The following is a 27689-nucleotide window of genomic DNA, read 5'->3' as shown; positions in this document are numbered from 1 at the left end:
AGTCACACAGTTGATAAGTAGAAAAGCTAGGATTTGGCCAAGCAGTCTGGCACTAATGTGTGCATTTTTAATCAACGAGATACACTGCATCTCATATAAGTAGGCACCAGCCAAGAAAGGGGAAGAAGGACGATACATGGCCAAAGAGCCTGTGGCTGGAAGAGGTTGGCACATGAAGAACCCATCGGGGGCCAAGGTAGCCGGAGAGGAGTAAGCCTGGAAAAACTGCAGTGCGGTGGAATAGGAAAGGCAGGCAGGGGCAGAGGGGCAGGTGCTTGTGACCAACGGGCGGTTTTTATCTCTTTGAACAATATCATCTAATCTAGACTTTAAAAAGATCAGCCTTGATGCTGTGCAGAAATCAAGAAAATGGCAAGAGTGTAACAGGGATGCCAGTGTCCAGGCAAGAGATGGAAGTGGCTTAATGGAAAGAGAGAGAACCAGATGGTTTGATGAATATTTGGAAGGATCTTGGCTGTCTTCTTGTCATATAGCAGCATTGTGGAGAGGCTGGATGGTGACCAGCCTCATCCAGTCAGTTCTGGGACCCTTGCTTCTGATCCCTGTCCTAGAAGCCTGTACCACCCACTCTAATGCCCAGCATTATCTGGGTTCATTGTTTTGCTGCTCATCCTCCAATAATATTGACTGACCAAGAGATCTATAGTACAATGATCCCTTCTTCCCCACTGCTCTCTAACGTTACCAAACCAGAGCAAAGAAAGGAGAGGCAGTCATTCAATCCACACTAAACAACCCAGCAACCTCCATATATCTAACACACAACACCAACTAATGTGGAAATAATAAAACCCCTGGAGTGACAACTTGGATCACATTCATAATGACTTGGTTTGTAAAGACCAGGTGTTATGTAGATTGGAGCTTATTATCCAAAGATTTGGCAAACTTAATCCTCTTCTGCCGGGCACAAAGCCACATGATACTCATAAGCCTAACTTTGATGAGATGGGCAAGAGGGCCCATGTCTTCTATTTCTCTGTCTTCTAAGGACACCAGCCTGTCTGATGGACAGTAGGTCCCTTTATAGGATAGGAAGAATAGACAATATTGGAAAATGACTATTGTCAACAGATTGCAAGCTACAGTGTTCATGAGTGAGGTATAAGGGGTGGAACAGATAAAAGAGCACCATTTTTTTTCATGTCTTAGTCATTTCAACTATAGGACCTAAATATCTATAGGGAAAACCCTCAATACCTCTGATGTTTAAAAGAAAGCATATAAAATAAATCCCATAACTAAAGCTTTCTAGTATATTCTTCTTAGGTTCTGAATTATGCCATTTTCCTTGCTGCTACCTCATTGACTCTCCACATTTCTCTATACTATGCATTATCTTCCTGAAATACTCTGTCATATCACTTTGATTCCCAGGAACCCACTATTATCTTCATCTTGTCATTTTATGTGAGTCCGTTCAAAAACATCAGCTTCACAGAAAAGCTTTCTCTTACATTCTCCTACAGAAAATATCTTCCTCCATCTCTCTGTATCTCTTATCTGGTCTTCCTTTCCTTCACAGTCTTTATCACAATCTAAAATTTTGCTACATAGTTTTTCAATGATTATTATCTATCCTCTTATTAAGAATGTAAGCCCCATGAGGTCAGGAACTACACACACACACACCATACTTACAACAGTGCCTGGCAAATGGCGGGGCCTCACTAAATGTTGAATGAATGGCATAAGTAAGTGTGTCCAGAATTGGTGGGTTCTTGGTCTCACTGACTTCAAGAATGAAGCCGTGGATCCTCGCGGTGAGTGTTACAGTTCTTAAAGGCGGCGGGTCCGGAGTTTGTTCCTTCTGATGTTCGGATGTGTTCGGAGTTTCTTCCTTCTGGTGGGTTGGTGGTCTCGCTAGCTCAGGAGTGAAGCTGCAGACCTTCCTGGTGAGTGTTACGGCTCTTAAGGTGGCTCGTCTGGTGTTGCTCGTTCCTCCCGGTGGGTTCGTGGTCTCGCTGGCTTCAGGAGTGAAGCTGCAGACCTTCGCGGTGAGTGTTACAGCTCATAAAAGCAGTGTGGATCCAAAGAGTGAGCAGCAGCAAGAGTTATTGCAAAGAACCAAAGAACTAAGCTTCCACTGTGTGGAAGGCCACCCCAGCGGATCACCAGTGTTGGTTCCAGCAGCCTGCTTTTACTCTCTTATCTGGCCCCACCCACATCCTGCTGATTGGTCCATTTTACAGAGAGCCGATTGGTCTGTTTTACAGAGAGCTGATTGGTCCGTTTTGATAGGGTGCTAATTGGTGTGTTTACAATCCCTGAGCTAGACACAAAAGTTCTCCACGTCCCCATTAGATTAGCTAGATACAGTGTCCACACAAAGGTTCTCCAAGTCCCCACCAGAGTAGCTAGATACAGAGTGTGGATTGGTGCATTCACAAACCCTGAGCTAGACACAGGGTGCTGATTGGTGTGTTTACAAACCTTGAGCTAGAGACAGAGTGCCCATTGGTGTATTTACAATCCCTTAGCTAGACATAAAGATTCTCCAAGTCCCCACCAGACTCAGGAGCCCAGCTGGCTTCACCCAGTGGATTTCACACCAGGGCCGCAGGTGGAGCTGCCTGCCAGTCCCGTGCTGTCTGCCCGCACTCCTCAGCCCTTGGGTGGTCAATGGGACTGGGCACCATGGAGCAGGGGGCGGCGCTCATCGGGGAGGCTTAGGCCACGCAGGAGCCCACGGCAGGGGACGGGGGTCGTGGGGGAGGCTCAGGCATGGCGGGCTGCAGATCCCAAGCCCTGTGCCATGGGGAGGTAGCTAAGGCCCAGCGAGAAGTCGAGCACAATAGCTGCTGGACCAGGTGCTAAGCCCCTCACTGCCCGGGGCCAGCGGGGCCGGCTGGCGGCTGGGAGTGCAGGGCTGCTGAGCCCACACCCACTGGGAACTCACGCTGGCCTGCAAGCGCGTGCAGCCCCAGTTCCCGCCCGTGCCTCTCCCTCCACACCTCCCCACAAGCTGAAGGAGCCGGCTCCGGCCCTGGCCAGCCCAGAAAGGGGCTCCCACAGTGCAGCGGCAGGCTGAAGAGCTCCTCAAGCGCGGCCAGAGTGGGCACCAAGGCCGAGGAGGCCCCGAAAGCCAGCGAGGGCTCTCATTAGCACCTCACTGACTTTTGGGATCCTTCCTAATCTGGCCCTACCTTACCTTCCCACCCATTCTGATTCCGGTCCTCTCCATCTCTCCCTCCTCAGTCTTGCAAATCTTACCTTCCCTCAAAGTCCCACTTCTTCTATGAAATTTTCCTGGATATTATTTCATTCTACATTTATCTATGTCTTCCCATTATCATACTCCTGTAATGCTCATTGTCTCTGCCATTCAGTTTTTCAATTAACTGTGTACTATTTCCTACTGTTCTCTAATGGTTTCATAGTCATTAGCTAGTCCTTTCAACTGCATTGCTAGTTCCTTGAGGATACAGGCTAAGATAGATATTTTCTTTTTTTTCCAATGGCACAACTTTTGGTACACAGCAGGCACTCAGTTAAATACTTGTCGATGGACTATGATGTGTGAGGAATCTGAACCAGAGGGTTAGACTTTTCTTAGTCACGTGACGTTAATAGAATCATTATCACCTTATGTTTCTAATAACCAGACCCTTATCACCTTATATTTGTGGGAGGTTCTCTTGCAGGTGCCATGGAGGACTGTTTATTCATTGAACAAACACTGATTGAGAATTCACTTTGTGGCAGACACCACTGTAGGCACTGGAGAGTGTCTTGGAGGAGATGTTATCTGAGGAAACAGACACTTAAATTGCCATATACCAACCCTTAGAGGCATCCAGTGGATGCAGTGGAAACCCCAAGGAGGAGCATCTAACCTAGTCTGGAGTGAGGTCAGAAAAGCTTCATGTGTTGAATACATGTGCCTCTGCCCAACTGTGAGCCAGGTTAAAAAAAAAAAAATCCTCAGTTTTTGTGACCTGCTGGCTTGAAATAGTTTATTTATCAGTGTGATATTTTTAGTGTGTTGTGCTCTAGTCATGACTTAATTCTACGAAGTCACAGCACAGGCTCCCTCTCACACCCATGTGTCTAGGGAAAACTCAACTGCCATTGCAGTGTCTATGCATGCTGCAAAATCCCTTCTGCAGCAGTACTCAGCACTTCAACACCAAGAATCCTGTTCTTATGACTCTTCTCTTAACTTTCTAAGCTTCGCACAACACTTGCTTTCCTCTTCTGTTCAACTCCTGCATGCTGGGGCATATTAGGGCTCTAGACTGCTCTCCCCTTTTCTCTCCATCTAGACTTTCTCCTTAAATGTATATGTCCATTCACATCATTTTAGAAAGTATCCTTTAACTGGTAATGTCTTAATCCATTTCTTTGGCTGTAGTAGTCAGTACAGGCTAAGTTGTGCTACAGTAATAATAATAATTAATAATAATAATAATAATAATGATAATAATAATAATAATTTGCCCCCAAACTTCACTGGCTTAACAGAAGATTTATGTGTGTCTCATCCTATATGACTAATACAGGTTATGAGAGGAAATGGTGACTCTGCTTCACATAACCCACTCAGGGACCCAGGTTGAAAACGGCTCTGCTGTCTGGGACACTGCTGTTCTCTGTGGCAGCAGCAGGAGGGATCACTGCAAAACTCAAATTCCCACTTCTACGTTTCAGCCCAAGGTGGCATAGCCCATTGTCCAGAACCAGTCATGTGACCCACCAAAATGCAGAGGGGATCAAAAAATACAGGAAAGCACAGGAACATGCAGTGAGTAGTACCTGTCTCTTCCACACTAGCACTGTGCATTCCTCCATGCTCCAATTCCCTCCATGCTCCAATTCTGTATCCAAGTGCTTCCTTGACATCTTTTTTGACATCACACATGTACTTCAAATTGAACATTGATTCTGTTCACCTGCAAACTCCAGGAATTATCCTTCATGCTTTCTGTCGTTCCACCTACATGGAAATAACCAGTTCTGTTAGATCTACCCCCAAAATAAATCCCACAGGCATCCACTTCTCTTGTTTTCTACTCCCACCACTCTGGTCAAAGCCACCATGATCTTTCCTAGTAGGTAATAGCAGTAGCTTCCTAATGGACTCCTGTTCTTACATGCCTGTCTTCATACAATCCATTTTCCACATAGCAGCCACAGTGATCTTTTCAAAGGGTACATTGGATAAAATCATTTTTCTGCTTAAAACCCTCCAATGATTTCCCAGTACGCTTAGAATAAATTCCAAATTCTTTATTCAATCTGACCCCTATTTTTCTCTAAGAATTCATCTTCCACTTCTCCAGTCTGTCACTGTTGACAGATTGTCTTGTATGCCAATTTCGGTTCTGCCTCAGGGACTTTGTATCAACTCTGTGCTGTGCTTTGAACACTCACCCCCAGACCTGCATGCAGCTGCCTCTCTCTTATCATTCAGACCTCAGTGTTGATGTCATTACCTTAGAGAGGCCTTTCCAAACACCTAAATAAAGTAGCCACTGTCATTCTGTATCACATCCCCCTACTTGTTTCTTTGCATAGTACTTGTCATTATGTAACATTTTGCTGATGAGCATTTGTTTATCCACTGGAATATAAGCTCAGTTACAGCTGAACTTTGTCAGCCTGTTCACTCTTGTAGCCGCCAGTGCCTAAAGAAACAGTCTCAGGCACAGAGTAGGTCCTTAAAAAACATGGAATGGGCTGGGGGCAGTGGCTCACGCCTATAACCCCAGCACTTTGGGAGGCCAAGGCGGGCAGATCACAAGGTCAGGAGATTGAGACCATCCTGGCTAACAGGGTGAAACCCTGTCTCTACTAAAAATACGAAAAATTAGCCGGGCATGGTGACGGGGGTGCCTGTAGTCCCAGCTACTTGAGGCTGAGGCAGCAGAATGGTGTGAACTCGGGAAGTGGAGCTTGCAGTGAGTGGAGATCGCGCCACTGCACTCCAGCCTGGGTGGCAGAGCAAGACTCCATCTCAAAAAAAAAAAAAAAAAAAAACAAACAAACAAAAAACGTGGACTGAAGAAATGCATTCACTGGTTTCCTTACGAATTCTGGTGCCCTTGTTCATTCTCACCTTTAAGTGTAAGCTTTGGGTTCCTTCCATATATCCTTTCAATACAAAAGACTCTTGCTGAAATCCATATTTGCAACTGATGGAGACAAATCTAAAGAAATGAAACAGTGAAGTGATCATCCTGGTTGATGATTTGCAGTCTTCTCCTTGCCAGTCAGAGGGAAAAAGTTAACTAAGAAGGAAGCAACCTGTCACATCTAAAGGTTCTTTTGACACTGGTGATTAAGATGATGTGCCTGATGTGGTGAACTTTTATATTATGTTGCCAGAGAACTGTGAAAACAGCCCTTTTGTCACACTGAGTTCTCAATTTTGGTAATGGCTGTCACTGTTCTGGAAGGAGTGATTCACCCAAGGTGGAGGGGAAGCAGTGACAGGTTGGGAGACAGGACTGACCTAAGGGTTCATCTCCAAGTCCACTGAAATAAATAGAAAGTGCAGGTACCACGATACACAGTCACATCTTGATATCACATTATATCACTTGTATGCACCATTGGCCCAATTTCTAGAGTTCTCAAGGAAGGAAAGACTTCCATTCCTTAGCAGTCTGCTCTGCCTAGACCAAGGATGCTCAGAGCACAAAAGGCAGTTTACCTCCTAGTGTCTGGTTCCGCCTGGCTTCTCAAAACTCTCAGGACAGGCCGGGCGCGGTGGCTCACGCTTGTAATCCCAGCACTTTGGGAGGCCGAGGCGGGCGGATCACGAGGTCAGGAGATCGAGACCACGGTGAAACCCCGTCTCTACTAAAAATACAAAAAAAATTAGCCGGGCGTGGTGGCGGGCGCCTGTAGTCCCAGCTACTCGGAGAGGCTGAGGCAGGAGAATGGCGTGAACCTGGGAGGCGGAGCTTGCAGTGAGCCGAGATCGAGCCACCGCACTCCAGCCTGGGTGACAGAGCGAGACTCCGCCTCAAAAAAAAAAAAAAAAAAAAAAAACTCTCAGGACAGGTAGCTGGAGACATATAAAGGAAGGCTTTCGTGGTGCAATGACCTTTGTCCAGCACTGCTCTCCCTGCAAATGTTCTCACACCTTGCTTCTCAACTTACTCCTGATGCTCTCTATCATTGACTCTTTCATTTGCCTTCCTATTTATGGACTTCTTTTATCTTTCTTACCAGGAGTGGCACTCAGCATGCTTCCCCTACTTGGACAATTGGCTTTCCATGTCAGCCATGATTTGGACCATCTCTCAGGGGATATTGCTGTCAGCACTTTGAGGACAATACCATACCTAGTCTAGTCTGATCTCTGTGTCCCTTTTTGTCAAGCAGGCTTCCTTGCTAAGTTCACCCACTTTGAGTTGTAGCTTAGAGCTACAGCTTCCTCAACAAGTTAGTTATTCACCTTTCTTAGAAGTCTGTACATTTCCCAAAGAACATGTTCTATTATCTTGTAACCTTTAGAGTCACTCAGGGGCAGGAGGGGCTCTTCTATATTTCCAGTTTAAATTTCTCAGGCTTTAATTTAATTAGAGCTCATAACAAAATGGAGACTTTGACATCATGAAAAAAATTCTTTTGATTTCATTCCTGTAAAGAGGACTTTTTCAATCTTTGAGGAACCTTATTGCAATAGTATTTGATCTACTCCTGATTATACAATTATTAGCCTTTTGGTGATCTAACTAATGACATTTAAATGGCATTTATGTGCAAAACGTGAATTGTGGAATCACAAAACTTTTGTCCTGAAAGGGACTTCAAAAAATATAGTCCAATTCCTGTATTTAAAAGATAAGGAAAGTTCAGCACCAGCTAGCTGAGGTGTCTTGTACAAGGTCACGCAGACTGTCAAGAAATGAAGAGAAGAAAACATGTGAGATGGCCTTCTTACCATTCCACCTGTAGTTGAAGAAAAACGTTTAAAAAGATTAAAAAGGAAGAGAAATTATTTCAGTCTCTTATTTAAAAAAAAAAAAAAAAAAAAAAAAAAAAAAAAAAAAAACCTGACACATTTTCATTGTATTTTATCACACTTCAAGTATAGGTATGTTGTTAATGCAGAAAAATTCTTCAGAACATAAGAATGTTGGAAAACTAGAATTTTGAAAAGAGGGGTTAATTCCCAGATGACTGGGGTGAAGGGGGCAACAATAGGAGGAGAGCAGGCGAGGTCTTAAGAATACCAACCTAAATCATAGACCCTGGAACTAGTTTCTACTGACTCTAGTCTATTGGGAGCCTTCTGTAAGACAAAACTGGAAATGTTCAGCTGCACACAGATTGCTTTATTTAGCAGACAATCTCAAAAAAACAAAAACAAAAACAAAACGAAACAAAAAAAAAACCAACATGTTCTCTTGTGATTTGAGGCTTGATGATCTAATTTTCTTTTTGTAGCTTTCCTTCACCAGCAACCACCTGCTCAATGGCCAGAACAGACATGACCACTCTGTGAATAGTCCTTGGCCTTCCAGTCTTCCCACTCTGCATGCTCCTTGGGTGTGTCCATCCACTCCCATGCCTCCAGTGTGAAGGACCCAAACTTGAGACTGATTTCTAACTGCCCAAGGTACATCTCTATGTTGATGTGGCACAGGCACTTCAAACTCAGCAAGGCTGTAACTAAATTCATGACCTATTCTCCAACCCCAAATCAGTCTCTATAATGCATCGAGGTTAATAGTGTCACTAGGCACTCACTCGGTTGTCTAAGCTGAAGTCTCAGAAGCATCGCTGACTCCTCCTTCTACCTCACTCACCACACTCAGCTGATCAATAGTCCCTGCTGCCTATCTCTTAGCTGCCTCTGGAATATGTTTTCTATACAGTATCCCATCATCATCTTCCCAAAGTCCAGATTCCATCACCTCTTGCCAAGACTATTTACAACAATCTTCTAAGGTAATAATTTTATCTTATTTTCCCTACCTTCTCCAAATCCAATATACTCTTGTTTAAAAGCCCATCTGTAGCTTACTACTGCCTAAAGAATAAATTCAAAATTCTTTAACATGGAAAATAGATGACTTTAAATGTACTTACTTTAAATTTAGATACAGTGAGCCTAAATATGCCATCCTGTAACTTTTACCCATTAGTCATGGATCTGCTGGGAAGATCTGAATGGAATAAGAATCAACCCAAGCCTTCGTTCACAAAGAGGAGTGTGTATTGTGGTTGAGAGAAAGGGTTCCAAAAGCAGACAGAGCTTGTTTAGGTCCTGACTCTACCACGAACTACTATCCTGAACCTGGAAGAAGGTTCTCAACCTCTAGGATGCTTATTTTCTTATCTGTAAAATGAGGGTGAAAACAGTACATAAAGCTTCAGGCTGTGGTAGGAATTACATGAGATGATGTACAGTGAGCCTAACATCTAGAAGTGCCAACAAACAGTAGATACTATTTTTATTAATATCATTATTGTTGACATGACAGTTCTTTAGAATATTCTAGAATAATTATGATGGGCCCCTATTATTCTCTTCTTCAGTCTTTTTTTTTTTTTTTTTTTGAGACAGGGTCTGGCTCTGTCACCCAGGCTGGAGTCTGGAGTGCAGTGGTGCAATCTTGGCTCACTGCAGCCTCTGCCTCCTGTGCTCAAGTGATCCTCCCACCTCAGCCTCCCAAGTAACTGGGACCAGAGGTGTGCACCACCACACCTGGCCAATTTTTGGATTTTTTTGTAGAGACAGGGTTTCACCATCATGCTCAGGCTGGTCTTGACCTTTTGAGCTCAAGTAATCCACCTGCCACAGTCTCTCAAAGTGCCGGGATTGCAAAGCTTGATCCACGGTGCCCAGCCCACCCTACTTCTTACAATCAAAATCATATTGATTTGAGAATGGCTCTCCATCCTGGTTACCTCCTCTGGACCCTTAAGAAACTAATTATGACTTTACCACAAGACTTGAAGTTAAAAAATGTACTGCTCCTTCCTAACAGTTCAATGGTGATTAGTAAATACAAAGTCCTTTTTTTCCAAAGGTATTTTCTCTTTTAGTCATTACAACTCTAAAGGAGTCAACTCCTTTTTACTTTAGTGTATCCTTTCACTTCCTAATTGGGGCTTTCAAGGAAATTTTATAGTAACTGCCTCAGACCACGAATTAGTCTCTCCTTTCTAAAAATGCACCTTTCGTGTTTTGGTTTGAGATTATTGGCAGGAAGTGAGGAAATGATTTACACTTCCTTTCTGTGGCTTCCTAGAGCAGTGCTATCAATCTGACATTTTTACCAGCTCTGAATTTACAGTGATTATAATAAGCGAGGGAAAAAAGTAGTTAGTAGAATAGCAGACTGGTCTTCCCTTGCTATGACAATGAAGACAGATAGCAAACATAGTATTCTATTAAACAAAAATAAGTGCTCAAGGAAGTCTAGATATTGTTGCTGGAGATATCTCCAAAATGTCAATAGGCAATGAAATTGGGCAATGTGCCAATGATATCCAAGAAGAATATGTTTATTTGTTTCTTATGTGAATTGCATAATTCTCCAACCTGAAGTACCAGGGAATTTCCGTTTAACACATTTAGAATGTTGTTAATGTCATTGAGAGTGTGAATACTGAAAACATTTTAAAATAAAATTACTGCATAAAGTTTGATGGAGCTGACATCATGGATAAGAGCTCTAAAGTCTAAATCCTTAGACCTAATGTCTGCTCTATCACTTACTAGCCTTGTGACCTTGAACAAGATACTAAATCTTTCTGGATTTCCATTTACTCAGCCATAAAATGAGGCAGGGTGGGGTGGTAAATATGAACATATTGTTTTGGAATGAGGATCAAGTGAACCATAATGCACAAAACGTGTCTAACATCATGCCCAGCACACAGTAAGCACTCAACAACTATTGGCTGCACATGAATATGGTTAGACAACAAGACTGCTATGACTCTCATTTCATTTTTGCTTGGACATCTGATGGCAAATTCAATCAACATTTCAAATTTTATTTATTCATCCTTTGTTTTTGATTTACATAAAACCAAATACCAGTGGACTTTTTCCACTGAAATGACCAGCTGTTCTATCACCATGTAAAAATGCTCTAAGTGTAACTACGGTAATCACACTTTGCTTTCTTGTTGCATAAGCTAAGCTGTCTCACAGACATCTGTAAACTCTAAAGAGCCCTTATTCCTAAAGTTCCATGCAAGGTCAGTGGCAGTATATGATTATGGAAAAATAATTCATGTATTTTAATGATAGGATTCTTCAAAGTAAACTCTTTGTTATCCTCGCAAAAGTGTTGACAATGAAAGGAAAGGCTCTTCCTAAAAATTTCACTAAGCAGATAGGTGGCATTAATTAGGATCATTGAATACAGGATAACTGAATATAGAATCATGATTAACTAAATCAAGTCATATCCCCATGAGCCCAGAAAATATGATTCTATTTATTGCAACCAGAATGGACATCAGCAGTGTGCTTTGAGAGAAGTGCCAAGTGGCGAGTTAGCACTCAGCAGGATTTATTCAGTTATGTCTGGGGAAGGGAGTATTTGAGCCTGCCAGGTTCTGGGTTAGTGGAAGGGCTAATCACTACCAAAGCAGGCATGGGCTGGCCCAGAGAGGTTTGGTGACTTCTCACAGACTTGTGTAGAGGTCACAGATTTGTTAGAGGCATATCTGAGACTAAAATCCAGCCAACTTGAAGGCATAGTTCTATTAACACTGCCATATTTCCTCCATGAGGTCTTTGTGTATCAGACCAACCTACAGGCCGGACACCCAAAGTTTGAAACTCCACATCTACCAAGTTAGTTTCACCCTTATCTTCTAGTCACTAGTTTGAGTCTCATTAGGCCTTCACTGGGTGACTCCAGTCTCGATATAGCAGGAATTCACGGTATGTTTTTATACCTACTTCTTCCATTGAAAAAGCAAAAATTAATTAAGTACATAACAAAACATTAAGCCCTGACACGTCATAGAAATTACTAATGCCCAATCTTAGAAGAAGGTTTGGGGACTGCAAGACTATTATCCAAATCTCGGAACTTAGATTTGATGAAGATTAGATTTTTTTTTTTGTTAGGAATTGCATACATAGGCATGCTTTATCTTCCTCGCCCACAACCCCCTACTGTTATATGAGGTTCAAGTGGAATTAATTAGGTGTCGGATACTGGATAGTAATTAACTAAATCAAATAAATACAAAATGCCACAATGTATTTTTAATGAGCTGTTTTTCTGTTCTTAGTCTTGATAAGTAAATAAGCTACATTGTATTAATCCAAGAATATGTAATATTTATTCTCTTTTGATTGATCAAAGTATGTTTGCAGACAGTAAGTTAGTATCCTTTAATGAAAAGGCTAGTACAGAGTGAAATGTTGATAATATTTGCTAACATTTATTGATTTCCAGGTGCTCACATGCATATAGTTGTAATCACTTCATGGATATTTAATCATTTAATCCTCCCAGCAACCCTATGAATATCCAAAGTAGATATTATTATTCCCATTTTATGTAGAAGGAAATTGAGGCACAGAAAAGTAAACTGCTCAAGGCTGTGCATCTAGTAAGTTGGTGAGCTACAATTTGAATCCAGGTATTCCAATCCAGAGCCCTTAGTAATAACCTCCATGCCAGTGGCTCTCAACCAGGAGTGGTTTTACCCCCCAAAAGACATTTGGTAATGTCTGAACACAGTTTTGATTGTCACAACTAGGAGAGGAGAATAGTACTGGCATTTAGCGGGTAGAAGCCAGGATATTGCTAAACACACTATAATGCATAGAACAGCCCCATACATCAAAGAATTCCGGTGGAGAGGTTCAAAACCTCTGCTCTATATTTTACTGCCTCTGGGATCAGTTATACCCCAGCTACAAAAAATGTGGTATGTAGGCTGAGGCGGGCGGATCACGAGGTCAGGAGATCGAGACCATCCTGGCTAACACAGTAAAACCCCCGTCTCTACTAAAAATACAAAAAATTAGCCAGGCGTGGTGGTGGGCGCTTGTAGTCCCAGCTACTTGGGAGGCTGAGGCAGGAGAATGGCATGAATCCAGGAGGTGGAGCTTGCAGTGAGTCGAGATCACGCCACTGCACTCCAGCCTTGGCAACAAAGCGAGACCCTGTCTCAAAAAAAAAAAAAAAAAAAAAAAAAAATGTGGTATGTATACCAGCAGCTTTGCATCACCTAGGAGCTTCTTGGAGAGGCCCACCCAGACCTACCCAATTAGAATCTGCATTTTAATAAGATCCCTAGATGATTCATCTGCACATTAAAGTTGGATAGGCAGTGAGTTAGACTATTAATTCTACCATCTTGTGATAGGTCTCCAATAAGACAAATCCCATACATCAGTCTAGTCCCCATGCACAGGCACAGAGACAGAATGTCAGGAAGTTGTTTTAGTGGGGTACGAATTAGGGAGGGAGGGGGAAGATCCATCCATGATGTAAAAATAGGGACTGGAGTTTTCTTCAGCAGACAGTCACTTGAAGTAGCAGACACAGTCAGAAGACAATCACTACCTGGGTCTAAGAAACAGGGACAAAAAAAAACACTCAAATTCTAACTCTGTTCTCAGGATTAGGAGTAGAAGACATGGGCAGAAGGCCAGAGGCCAGGTAAGTAGACACAGAAGAGAGGGGAGAGGAACTAACACAACTGGGCTGTGAGAGCAGGGCTGGAGGTGGTGAGAGAAGGTAATTGTCACAAACATAGAAATCAGCCAGAACAGCAAAGCTCCTTGGATCTGAGTGCCAGCTGTGTGCAGCAGCCACTGGCCTAGTTTAAAGGCACGGATACAGAGAAGGTCTGCCCACCCTATGAGATGTGCATGTATTTCCCTGAAATGAAACTTCTAGGATGCCATTTTAACAGTCAATAAGGCAGTAGAAGCACCACCACGATTACAAAACTCCAACAATAGCTTTTAAGGAAAGCAGGCGTGTCCTTTTAAGAAACACACATTCAGCAGCTTATGAAGAAGGGATGAAAAAACAGTTCCTACTCTCAACTGGCCCTTGGAGTTGACCACAAAGTGCTTTAGAACCAACCCTCTGATGCATAAGCCATCACACAATTTTGCGTTTGCAGATTTAAGACAATACTTTCATCAAAACATGCCTCCTCCCCGACAGGCTTTCAAAGCAATAAGCAAAATAACAATCTTTTGTGAGCTTTACAAAATGTTAACTGGGAAACCCTACTGTTTTTAATTGTGCCTGAATAAATGCAGACCAGGATCTCCGGGTACAAATAAAGTGGTTTATCTCTCCTCTCTTCCTCCGAATCAGTTTTGCACTGATAGGTGGCCATTCCCAAAGGCAAAGGTGACATGCAGCAAGATTGAAGCAAATCCTGGAGCCCAACCACAGTGAAAACCATTTCACAGTAAACTAATAACTTCAGAATACTATTGTTGTGGCTATCCAGATAATTTTCCTTTCAATCATTCTCTATTTCTAAATCACCACCCTGTCACATTAAAATCATAGGATTGGGGAGCTGAATTGGATCTTAGCGTCCTGGAACATGGGAAGAGGAGGTACAAGAGAATCAGCCAAGGAGCCTTTTAAAGTGCATACTGCTTGGGCCCCATCCTGAGCCCACCCCACTCCAAGAATCTTAATTCAGCAGGTATTTGGTGGGTCCAAGGAATCTGTGCTTTTAATAAACCCCTTGGATTATTCTGATGTTTGGCAGGTTTGGGGAATACTGTCAGGTTCAACTCTCTCATTTTGCAGGTGAGGAACCTGAGAACCAGGTAGGTAATTCATAGGACTGCCAAAGCTAGCATCCTGACCTCCACGCTTCATTCATTTTGATTCCTCAATCCTATCATTTTTTCACTTGATCAACAATACCATATAATGTGTAATAGTAGAATATAGTATTCCAGAGTACAAGCCACCAAATACATAATAATCCAAAACTTAGAGCTAGTATCTCCTCTATTTTCTCCACTCCCCATTGCTGCTCATTCTATCCCATGTAAAAATGCAATAGTCTCCCTGATGTTCCTAACCACCAGCCTCCTGGCCCTCACAGGGGAGGATGGAAAGCTTCTCAAGCAACATGTCAGCAATGACATTCCATAATTATCTTTTTTTCCTTTTAATCTTTTTTTTTCTTTTTTCTTTTTTTTTTTTTTTTATAGCTTTGTTGTTCTTGACCTCTCAAGTAGTCTCCAGTTACATCCCCAAAAGAAAAATGACATCATTATAACTCAAGGACATGGCTGTGTTGCCTCAGCAGTGCTGTTGGCTGGTCAACCAATGTCAACTGGTGTAATAGCCTTTTTACCCACATATGTACACACTTTTTAAGAGGAAGTTGATTTTGAGAACGTATCTACTCTTTGCTTTGGTTTCCCTTATTGAATTCTTGATTTTCTAAGAACTAATGTGACTAATTTATTCAGAAAACACATAGCATTAAGAAAGAAAAAATGTAACCATTAAGATAGTGGTAAAGTTTTGTTTGGGTTATTTTGAGGGATAAAAGATACCAAAAAATCTCAAAGAGGTTAATTTATCTTTAGGAAAAGGCCTGTTCCCATTCATGAAAATATATCCAAATCCTGGTTGAGTTCTCTTAACTTGCTATTCTGCTCTGAGGTAAAAATGTACTGTTACCTTGTCTATTTCTTTTTAGGCATTAAGACAAAAAATAAGTATATAAAAGCAGGTAATCCTAACAGCCATGGCTTCCTGGCATGGTGTGCCTGCTGTTTAATCCAGGAAACATACACTCTGTTTTGATGTCTTAATAACCACATTACTGTCCTTAGTATTATCGAGTTAGCAAATGTGTTTCCCTAAAAGATCCCAAACCATATTATATTTTATCTTCTCCATCTATCAAAGTCGTATCAGCTTTAGGGCTCACACAGTATCCTGCCACCTCTGAGAAACACTTCTGAATGATACAGATTCCACTCTTCCTACACATCTAGCATCACATGTGGTCTGTGTCTCAGCTCCTTAAAGTGTGGTCCTCATACCAGAAGCAGCAGCATCACCTGGAAGCTTTTAGAAATGCAGAATCTCAGCACCACTCCAGACTACCGTATTAGAATTTACATTTTAGTAAGATTCCGAAGGGATTTGTATGCACGTTAAAGCCTGAGAAGCACTGCTGTATACTGTATAACACTTCATTAGAGTTGGCTTCAAACCCTTTGTCTCCTCCAGTTCAATTCTTACACCTCACAAGGAGCAACTTTCGTGTTCTCTCAGCATTTGGTGTTATGGGAAGTCTAGAGTGGAGTTTAAGAGGGTAATTGTGTGAGAAACTGTTGGTTATCTGTCCACCAACTATTTCTCTTTATATCTTTTTAATAGTAATTGCATAGGTTTGAATCAGGTAGGTATGTCCAGGTGCCTACCCTATCTCCAGCCCCATCTAACCCAGGGGACAAGTCAGGACTGGTCAGTGCTAATCATGGTGATGCCACTTGTCTTCCCAGTGTGACTGGGGAGCAGGGACATAAGCATGGGACACAAGCCCAACCAAGTTACCAATGAGGGAGACAGGTGGCTCCTGGGAAGGACTTCTGAGCAATTACAAGAGATATTGGGCTACAGAACCCCATTTTCTGACTATGGACATTTAGTGAGGAAGATACAACCCCTAAAACTAAACAAACCATCTTGTGACTTGTGAAGGGAGTTAGCCCAGGAAGCATATTCAGAACTTTCGAGTGGAAAGTTGGAAGGACGAGGACCTCTTTGGGCGTGATTGTGCCATTGAAATTGCCGAACTTGGGCCTGCTTTACCTTCAGACTTCTTGCTATGTGACATGTAAATCATATTATTAAGCTATTTGAGTTGGATTTTCATCACTTAAATCAGGAAGTCTATTAACTAATAAAACTGTTGACTATCAGCCAATAATTGATGGTGTGCATTCACACTTTACTTTTATCATCTCATGCAATTATTATGTCACTTCTATGAGGAAGCCACTATTGTCCCCATTTTACTGATGTAGAAACTATAGTTCAGAGAGATCAAGTAACATATCCAAGATTTAGTACTTAAAGCAAGGTCTCCCCAGTGTGACAGCACAGGCATTTTTTTTCATTCTCCTTCTATGATTTGACTGGTTAATAGCCACAATAATTTGCTTACACTGTTTCATTGAGCCTGATAAGAGTGGTCTTTAGGAGGATTATGCTGTAGCTCAAAATAGGGAGGAGAGCCCTTTTATAGGTTTCCTTGAGAGTGGTTTATTATTTGCTTTACTGATGACACTGCAAGAACAGATGCGTGAGTTATTGAAAATGGGAATAGTCTCATCCTGCAAAACTCTATTCCCAAAGAATCCTGCAGCATGCCAAGCAGGCTTGAGATGAATAAAATAACGAAGCTCCTGTTTGCAGAACTATTCATTGTTAAGAGATGTTGTGTTATAAAATTAATGAATCTTTCTAAGAGAGTTGATAACAGTGAACCAGTAGCCAATTCCTGACACGTACACGTGGATCTGAAGGGAGATGAAACCTCTAAAAGTAGTGCCAGAGGAAAACATAATACTGTACTTCTTTTAATCTACAAGTTCACTTTGAAAGTCTGTAGCTCAGCTTTAAAATTTGCCCAATTTAAAACAGCATCTACATTCATTTGTTCAGATGTTTTGTCTGAAAAAGGAGATAAAAAATATTAAAATACGTGGAAGTTTCCAAAAACACTACTTAAATATTTTATTTGCCATCCCCACGTGATGGACTGGTAGAGACACAGCCCTTGAAATAAGGCCAACCGTTCGCTCAGGCTGGACTCCAAAATTATAGGAGATGAAAGGTTTTTTGACCAATATTTATCTCCCAAGGGAGTGTAATTCTTATTCTTAGAAATGTCATTTCCCAGGTGTTTACAGATACATAACAAGCAGCAATGCTTCTGAAATAAAAGGAGAACATGAGCTTAGACACAATTAGCAACATTAAAGGCAAGAAGCTGGCTTTCCACCAAAATAGGGCCCTGTTCTCACACAAACTAAATATCTCCGGACAGTGGCCTTGCACTTTCCATGTGTGGGCTATGCTTGGAAGGTCACCCATGTGGACAGAATGCTAAACCTAGCTGCTAATTAGGTCATTTAGTCAATACAGTGGAAAATTCAGTCCCAGTGATTATGTAATGCATGTAAACAGTCTGTCTTCTTTCATTTTGACCTTAAAAATCTCTCAAATCTATTGTTGGAAGTGACCAATTATTTCAGTTGAAAGAATTGAACTCATAATTCTGTGCAGACACAGACACTGCTGATTAACTCCGGAAATGGCATTAATTCACTCAGCATTTTATCTAAAATATTCCAGTTTATCATCTTAAAACAAGGACTCTGACTCATTATTGTGAGAATCAGAAACTGTTTCTCATTCTCAAGCCAATAGAACAACAACAAAAGACTTATTTCAGTATTTCATCTCCTGCTTTAATTTCTGAGTTCTGCACTGGCATTCTAGTAATTAGGAGGAAGACAAAAGATGTCTGAGAATAGACAAAACCTAATTGCTAAAGTTAAACATGTTCTACCAGTTTGCCATTAACACAATCACAGAATTTAAATTTTTTCTCTTCCTAATTAAGAGTTAATTTAAACCCAACTTTTTTGATAGCTCAATCCTTCATATTAGTCAAAGAAAACCTATGATATGATTGATGAATTTTATATGTTTTTGGAAAAGAATCTCCAAAATATCAAGTAATTTTATCATGGAAGATTTAAAAAACTATAGGCATTAAAGCAAATTAGAATCCTGAACCTATAATCAGTTTTAAAAAGAAAAGCAACTTAGTAATTAATATTCTGAAAAAATACTGATAGACATTTTGATTAAAATGAATATATACAATTTTATTTTTAAATTAGGCATAAATAAATGCCATTAAAGTGAGACATGTTATATTTAACACCCACATACATATATCTTCATTAAGACTAAAGTAATGGAAAAGGTGAGTCAGGGAAAGGAAGGATGAAGAGAAGTGGGTTAAAGGGTACAAACAGGAGGAATACATTCAGTGTCTGATAGCAGAGTGAGATAGCTATAGTTAATAAAAATGTGTTGTACTCAGATGATGGACACTTTAAATATCCTACCATGATCACTATACACTATATACACATAACAAAATTTCACACGTACTCCATAAACTTGTACTAATAAAAATTAATTAGTTAATTCCTTAATGATACATAAAACATGAAATAATTCAACATTTAGATATCTAAATATCTGAATCCCAGTTCCCTTTTGTTTTGTACAGTTTATATCATTTAAAAAAAACCTTAAATTATGACACGACCTTGGAAAAAGAGATGAAAATTTTCACTATTTTCAGCCAATGAGCTCTTAAATTCTCACTAAATAATAAAAGTCTGTCACTTTAAAATATTTCACTAAGTAATAAAGGACCATAAATTTTTCATTATTTAGATTACATATACTGTCTGCTCAGTAGTGTGTACATATGTTCCTCTACTTAGGATGAGGTTACATCCCAATGAACCCACCAGAAGCTGAAAATATTTTAAGCTGAAAACATTGCTAGTCAAGTGCATTTAATACTCCTAACCTGACAAACATCATAGCTTAGCCCAGCATACATGCTCAGAACATTTACATTAGCCTATAGTTGGGCAAAATCTTCTAACGCAAGGCCTATTTTACAAGCAAGTGTTCAAATATCTCATGTAATTTACTGAATACTGTACTGAAAGTGAAAAGCAGAATGTCTCTCTAACAGTGCCCAGCATCGCAGGAGAATACTGTACCACATATAACTAGCCCAGAAAAAACCAAGATTCAAAAGTAGGCATAGTTTCTACCAACTGTGTCTCACTTTTGCACCATGGTAAAGTCAACAAGTCATTAAGCGAGCCATCGCGTGAGTCAGGGATGGTCTATAATTACACGTTTGAATATATATTTTTTTAATGTTGAGCATACTCATTAAAGTGAATTTTACTCCTTTTAGAAGATGTTTAAAACAGACCTGAATGACAGTTGAGTGAGTCTCAAATTTTTCCTCATTGTGAATGTTGCTTTCAATGCCCAAAGCTTCTGCCAGCACACTCACAGTATTTATAGAAATATAGACGTTCTTTATAGCAGCTTACCAGGAAACCTGTAAAAGCTAATATTACACTGGCTATTCTTACAGGTGAATAAGGGTTTTCTCCTGGAGAGGACAAAAAGTTGTTATAAATGTGAATTCTAATAGCTATGAGGGTAGGAGAATAGAAGGCATCTCTCTCTCTCCTCTAAAATCATTTTCCACCAGTTTGTAACACTTAAACAATCTTTTGGTTCAAAAAAATTGTAAGGAGTGCTCTATTCTGAACACAACTGCAATTCAAGACATCTATATTTCATTTTCCTTCTCTAGTTAAAGATTTGCTGACTGATCTAAACCCAAAACGTTCTGTTCTTGGAGTTCTGCTTTAAGAGAATGGTTTACACAATATTCGAGAGTAGGAAGAGATAGCAAAAATGATCTACTCCTGCAATTTTTATTACATTTCAAGGTTGGGAACCTTCTGTGTTCTTTTTATTTCCCCAAACCCCAACAGCTGATGTGATATGAGAACAGAGTTCAAAGGATGTGCAGCAGAAACAACTGAAACAGGCCTACTATCACTAGCAGATCCTTGAACTCTCACTAGCAGATCCTTGAACTCTCACTTGAAATTTAGTTATCAATGCATTAGATATTTTACATGTGTTTGTCATCTTCCCAAGTTAGTGAGCAATGTGACTGCCTCAGTTTTTTTCTATTGGATGTCCTCCAGCCTATTTGATACCTCTGTGCAACACTGCATATTCTCTTGACCCCACCCCTTGCTTGAGCCACTGTGACAACTAGTCTTCTGATCAATTTGTTTCATTTGGTTGCAACTTAACAATGTCAATGCCATGCCCCAAACTCAAGCCCCAGTCACATGCCTCTTTCTTCTTGCCCATCACTGCCTGGGAGTCACTGAATAAATACTTCCCTTTTAAGACAATTTTGAGACATATTTCATAAGTGTCTCCAGAAGTCTCTGACAAGAGTGAACACATCATCTGTAGCCGCAGCCAACTCGGTAAACTTTACTTGTTTTCCCTGCTTCCCTCTTCCATTTTCTCAGCCCCTACTGCTACTCTCTGAGGTCATTTCTCAAATCACCCAGAACTCTGCATTCTGACTCCAGCTTTGCTTTGACAAGGACCTAGCCCAAGATATCTAGAATATAATAATCATAACCATGGTTACCTCTGGATGTAAGCCTGCCATAGGCTAGTTACTTTATTCAGAAAACAGATCTTCCTAAATAAGAAAATCGACACTGAGTGATGTAGTAATGATGTAACTAGGATTCGAACCCAGATCTGCTAGAAACATCAACATTGCCTTCCATGCAGTACTGTTCAGAACTGTAGGCATCATAAATTTGACATTAACAAGGCATTACATTTCAAAGTGCTTTCAGGTTGTCTGGGGTACTTCTTAATACTGACAAGAATAGCGACTATTTATTAAAGGCTTCTTATATGCCAGACCCTGGGTGTATGTGTGATTTCATTTCATCTTTTCAACAAACCTATGCAATAAGTCAGACACTATCCCCAGTTTTGTGGGTGATGTGTCGCATCCTACCACAGTGTCTGCCAAAAGAACAGCTCAGTATTTGTTTACTGAATTAAATTAAATTGAAATAAATTTTGGAAACCATGGATCTGCTCCATTTTCCTCCTTCCTTTCAGAAAAAAAATGAAGAGGGCTTCATACTCACAAATTTCCTGAAAATTTCCACTTTGTTCTTTGGTAACATATTCTAAAGCCTCAAAAGAACAAAGAGAAACATATTTTCAAAGCAAAGATAGTAGTATCTTCAAAGGAGGAATAAAAATGTTGCATTCACTCGAGGAGATTAGTATTGTGGAATTATGGAGGTGTAGGGAACCTCAGGAGGTTATCTGCTTTATAACTTTGCCTCCAGGCAGAACTACAACAAAGCTATCATGAACACATTTCTGCCTGCATCTACAGGTCAAATCTTATTATAACCCATGATAATTCAGATCTCCAAATGATAAAAAGATCCCTCTGATCCAGCAATTGGCCAGTTTATTTCAAGCAGTGTTTGATAAGGCAAAATTCCAGCAAGAAACATTTTAGTGAGCCAGAAAATGCAAACTCAAACAAGAAGAGAATTTCAAAAAGCTATTTAAGGCCAAAGACTCTGGGATAGTGGACTTGCATCAATGTGCTCTTTCTATTTTTTGAAACTGAAAACCCAGAACCCTAAGAGGAATTAGAGAGCAAAGACATTCTGAAAGTATAAAGCTTTATTACACTAATAAAGTAAGTACCTATTTCTTATAGGTCAGGAGTAAATGATCATCATTACATGTACTTCTTTATTGGATTAATAAACATGATCTTGTTCAATAGCCCTTGGGCAAATGTACAATAAAATATGAACAAGAAGAGGAAGAGAAGGATAATATCTCTGAGCACCTTCTGACCCAACAAGTGAGGTTTTATGCACACTTTTTTCCATTAAAAAATGCGAAGATCATTTATGAAAATAAGATGATAACAGCAGGTCCTAAAGTGCATGCATCAAACTCAATTATAATCTAGCTCATTATTAGATGTTTTTTGCACACAGCATAGGTCAAGGCATCTCCTCTGAGACATCTCAACTATATTCAGCAAAGCACAGTATCATGTTTTCTCACAGTATCAGGTTTATTACAGCAGTAGTCAAATATCTTCGTTTACTACAAATGAATGAAAATAACAAAAGAACATTATTAATTAGCTAAATAACGAATTAATTAAAGCTATCCTCAAAACAACTGCTTTGTTGTCCTTTGAAGATAAAGAAGCTGATTTTTATGGAGAGCCAGCTATCTAATGGTAGTAGAAATTAGCTTTGTGACAATGAATTAACATAAAAATAGAGCATTAATTTCCTCCTTGTCCGTTATGCCTGTGTCCCACTGGCACTCCCAAGGCCGCTTCCCTGTTGCTAAGACCACAGCACTGGTGTGTCCATGCCATGTATTTTTTGTGTCCATAGTCTCTGCCCTTTCTGTTTGCAGCCATCCCTACTTGAACGACAGACCAAATTAATTCCCAGTACAGGTAGGAACAGGCTGCAGGGCTGTCCTGGCTATCGGAAACCCATAGGGTATGTGTCTTCAGGATAACTAAACAAAGTGGTTGTTTTACATATTTTATTTCGTCCTCTTCTTAAAAGATATGTGCTTCTGCCTTGTTAATCTGGAAGAATATATGGACCATTCTGTGTGTGTTAGTTAGGTAAACAATACTAGCTGCTATAACAAACAAATCCCAGAGACTTATTACAAAAGGCTTCTTTGTCACTGATGTCCCAGCTACAGGTAAGTTGCTAGACTTCTGTCTTGTGCCATGCTGCTGTCAGCTCCCCTAGGAAAGGGAAAGAGAGGGGAGAAGGGATGCAGCAGCTCAGCTTCATAAAGCCCTGAGTCAGAAGTGGTACTTGTCACTTTCATTCTCATTCCAGGTTGTGACTGGCACAGCCAGAGGGCCAGACTTAGATGCAAGGAGGATTGGGAAATTCAGTCCTTTACTGGACCCATTTTCCAGCTAAAATTCTACAATGTGGATGCTGCAAATAGATTTCAGTAAGCAGTTAGACAACTCTCCTACATCGTTCCTTTTCCTTGTAGAGCACACCCTTTAAAAGCCTTTCCTTCTACCTGTCTGTTGGCTGGGGTTTTGTAGGTGAAATTTGCTATATGGCTGAAGTGCAAGATATTTGATGAAAGACTAATCGCTCCCCTTTATAAACTTGCTTTACTCTTAGCCAAATTTACATCTCAAGTTCTTATCCACTTGTGTAACATTTTTAGGAGGTATGTAAATGGCTACTCATTTTCCTGCTTCTGGATCCCTATCTATAATATACCAAATTATTAATATTGGCATTTGAAAAATAAAGTTGGTTATGCAAATGTGGGGTTTTATATACAAACCTACCCTATCTCTAATAAGCTTTGTGGCTTTTTCCCCAAGTCTATTATAGACTCTAAGATTGAGACAATGTTCCTTGGGTTAAATACATGCAGACTCTGTCAGTGAAAAGAGAAATTCTGGTAAGCTCTTTATTTAGTTAACAAATAATTATTGAGCACCTAGGAAGTACAAGGTAGTGTGCTAGACTCTGGAACTCCTGAGCTATATAAAATGCCCAAAAATTTATAGGCAACATAAAATGATATAACCCTCCCTAGATTTTCCTTCACCTTCCTCTTTCTCCTAAAAAAAAAAAATAAATAAAAATAAAAATTAATTTCCTAAATACTTACAGTATTTAGAAACCAAGTCCAGTAGAGGGCAGCACACACACACACACACACACACACACACACACACACACACACACATGCACACTCACCTCCACTAGCATCCCTGCACCACCAGTAAATCTAGCTAAGTAGATGAATAAAGTGGAAGTTCTCTGCACAGTATCCAGCACATGGTAGGTATGCAATTGATTCTTTAAAAAATAGACAGAGTGACAAGGGAGCAAACATTTACAAACATGCAGATGTGCCTTAAAGGAAATTGGTATTCTGAAAAATAACAAAGAACAACCTAATTTATTCCTCGTGTCTTAGTAATTGTTTCAAAAACACAGTGAACACAGAATTCAGTAAAAATCCACTTACAGTGAATATGCTTTATAATTCAGCTCTATTATCATATTACTATGTTCGATTTGTTTTTGCTGAACTCTGATACAGCTATGAAAATAAGAAAATCAAGTGTAACGTTTTTCCATCAGTGAAAATAGAGATAGATGGAGCCTAATTATTAAAAGTGTCATGTACCTTAGTCACCCACGTGCTTAGATAAATTGTCCAGCTCTCCAGCACATTTTAACCATAAAAGAGAGCAAGAGATAAGCTCTAACTCATTAACACTGTATGAAATTGTTCAGTTTATTAATAAAAGACTATAATAACAGAGACTTGTGGGTTTATAAGAGAGATTTATAACTAGCATTTGCAGGAAAAAATGTGTACATTTGCCGTTAATAAGTTGAAAGCAAAAGTTTTTCTCCTTGCAATAAGCATATATACACAGGTCGTGCATTGTGTTGTAATTATGGTCTTTAAACCACAGAATTGTTAAATCAGCACATCTAATGAAATCAATACATTCTGGGGTGCAAAGAACCTTTGTGAGGTCTGCAAGGAGAACTATTTAGCATGGCATGCCCGCCCTCTGATTCCACAGGGTGCTGATTCATCACCTTTACATAGATGCCTAATGATTGGACATCTATTACTGAAAGAGTAATTATACTGTATTGGTATTGTATACTGTATACATTTTTTGTTTGCTCATTTCTACTTCAACAACAAGAAAACAAATTCTCTCTTACTTGAGGGTAGCAAAGTTTTGTTGGTAATATTAATCGAAGAAATAGTTTCTTCCCTCCTCTTTTCTAGGAAAAAAATTCTTTTCTAGGTGAATATAATTGAGGTGAATAAAGATAAAACAGGCCAAAAAAAGAGAAGAATAAGGCATTTTCCATAGCTCTGGGTCACATAAGATATTTTATCCTTCCTTCCACTAAGGTTGCAGCCCATCAGATTTTCATCCTGACATTTGGGTTTTTTAATACTGTATTGGGTGTCGGAGTAAACGTTTGTCATGCTTTCAGATCCATTTTGAAAAGAAAAATCAATACCTTAAAAGAGTATGTGTCAAAGTGCCCCTACCCTTTTCCACTTTGAACTTTCTCAAGCTTTAAAAAGTTTTATTCAATTTCTTGTTTCTAAAATTTAAGTGCTTCTTTTTTCCTATCTCATCAGTTCTTGAAAATGAAAAAAAAAATTCAATCTAACTTTGTTGATAAAGGAGAGAAAAAAATGGGTTCTCATAGCTGGTTCTCTTGGGTAATGACAATATCCCAAGGGGTAATTCTTGCAAATATATGCGTTTTGCAAGAAGGTACCATCTGCAAGGTAGCAGCTTGGGGGAAGTCCAAGTTCAGCCAGGAGGATCACATTAGCAACTAAACTTCCTTCTAGCATAGAAGAGAGAAAATAACCAAGAAGTGCTCCACCAACAGCAATTTCGCTTACCAGGCTTTTTAAAAATGTGCAACCTATTGACTTTGATTTCATGGAAGGACTTTAAATAATGCATTTTCTCCAAAATAATTCAAGAAAAGGGTAGATTCTTATTGGCTTCTTAGTTTGAAATGTTCTATTTGTGTTAGAAGTTTGGGCAAGTTTAATTCGTTGCCTTCACTGAGATGTATGAATTCTGTATTTTCCACCTTTTCTCCATAGTTTTAAATTGGTTAACTCTAAAGAGCTTCATATTAATTATTCTCAAGTTTCATGATTTCTTGTTGGAAGCACAGATAAATTCTGCAGAGTCATTTACCCACCCCCATACTTCTAGATAGCAATAATGAATGCCTGAGTAGCATTTTACAGTATACAAAGTACTTTGCTGTATGATAGCTCGGTAAAGGCACAGAAGTACTGTGATGTAGGCAATATTATCTCTGTTGAACACTGAACTGTATGACACTTTAACCAAAAACAAATAGGTGATGGCTGAGCTATTCATTAGGCAGGTAATTATAAGCCTCCTTGTGCTTTTACTTGGCTGCTTTGTATGTGTCTCATTTTTTCCTCTCTCCAATTAGCTTGTAAAAGCTTCAAAAAATCATACCATATAAATGACATATGCACAATACTGAATAAACAATAAATGTTCAATGAATTACTTGAGAGAATGAATGAATGAATGAACAGAGAATGATTCATTAGAGAAGAAGCCTTTACAATTTACCCCAAGAACACTAAACCCAGAGCTTTTGAAAGTTAAGAAATGTGGCTCCACATTGAGGCTGCATCCCTGCCTATCCAATTTCGGGCCTTGATCAGTTTCATAATATGAACTAGGAATTGCTGATCACAACTGACATCTTTTATCTCGGTTGGGCTCATCTCCCTCAACCTCAAAATACCTGTTAGGGCATTTTCCCACCGTTATAAAGCCCTTCTTGCCTGAACTTTGTGATCTTTCCTTCCTCTGAATTTTTACTTATTTGTAATTCAGTTAGCACTCAATCATTCCCCAACCCTTTGAAAAAAAATTTTTTTATATTCTCATCTCGGTCAAGACAATGAGACTCTGTAGACTGTTGTAGACAATTTTCTATTTCTTTTGGATCAGCCAGAGTATTTGGCATAGTAGCAGAGTCACATAATGGGCACTTGTCAAATATTTTTATAGATAACAGTTTTACTAGTTCATTCAATAAATGTTGTCAAATACTGACTCTGCCAGAGCCTGTTATGAGTATAGAGATACAACAGGAAACAATACAAAGTCATTTGCCTTCATGGAGCTTACATTCTAGTGGTAGGAGACAGTCATCAACAAATAAGGCAAAGAACTAGTATGACAATTGATGAGAAGTGTTATAGGGGAAATTAAGCAGAGACACATATAGCCATATATATATTTATATATTTTGTATTTATATATTATATATAATTTATCATATAATATATTTATTATATTTATATATTATATATTTATATAATATATTATATATTATATATTTATATATTATATATAAATATATATTATATAATATATTAATATAT

At 39.7% G+C, this 27689-nt stretch overlaps 1 protein-coding gene across 1 annotated transcript in view; it reads right to left on the bottom strand.

Annotated features, from left to right (window-relative positions):
• The window catches only part of THSD7B (thrombospondin type 1 domain containing 7B), a 1279053-nt gene that overhangs the window by 900841 nt on the left and 350523 nt on the right, over window positions 1-27689 (bottom strand). Inside the window, exons 6-7 of the mRNA XM_063631314.1 lie at window positions 6080-6170; window positions 4777-4957 (exon numbers count right to left, since the gene is read on the bottom strand). The gene's annotated coding sequence lies outside the window, so the exon portion shown is untranslated. The remainder of the gene's footprint in view (window positions 1-4776; window positions 4958-6079; window positions 6171-27689) is intronic.

Source organism: Symphalangus syndactylus, chromosome 22 (assembly GCF_028878055.3).
Source record: "Symphalangus syndactylus isolate Jambi chromosome 22, NHGRI_mSymSyn1-v2.1_pri, whole genome shotgun sequence".
Lineage (NCBI taxonomy): Eukaryota > Metazoa > Chordata > Mammalia > Primates > Hylobatidae > Symphalangus > Symphalangus syndactylus.
The sequence above is the reverse complement of the archived record's forward strand: the minus strand, read 5'-3'. Positions and strand labels throughout refer to the sequence as shown.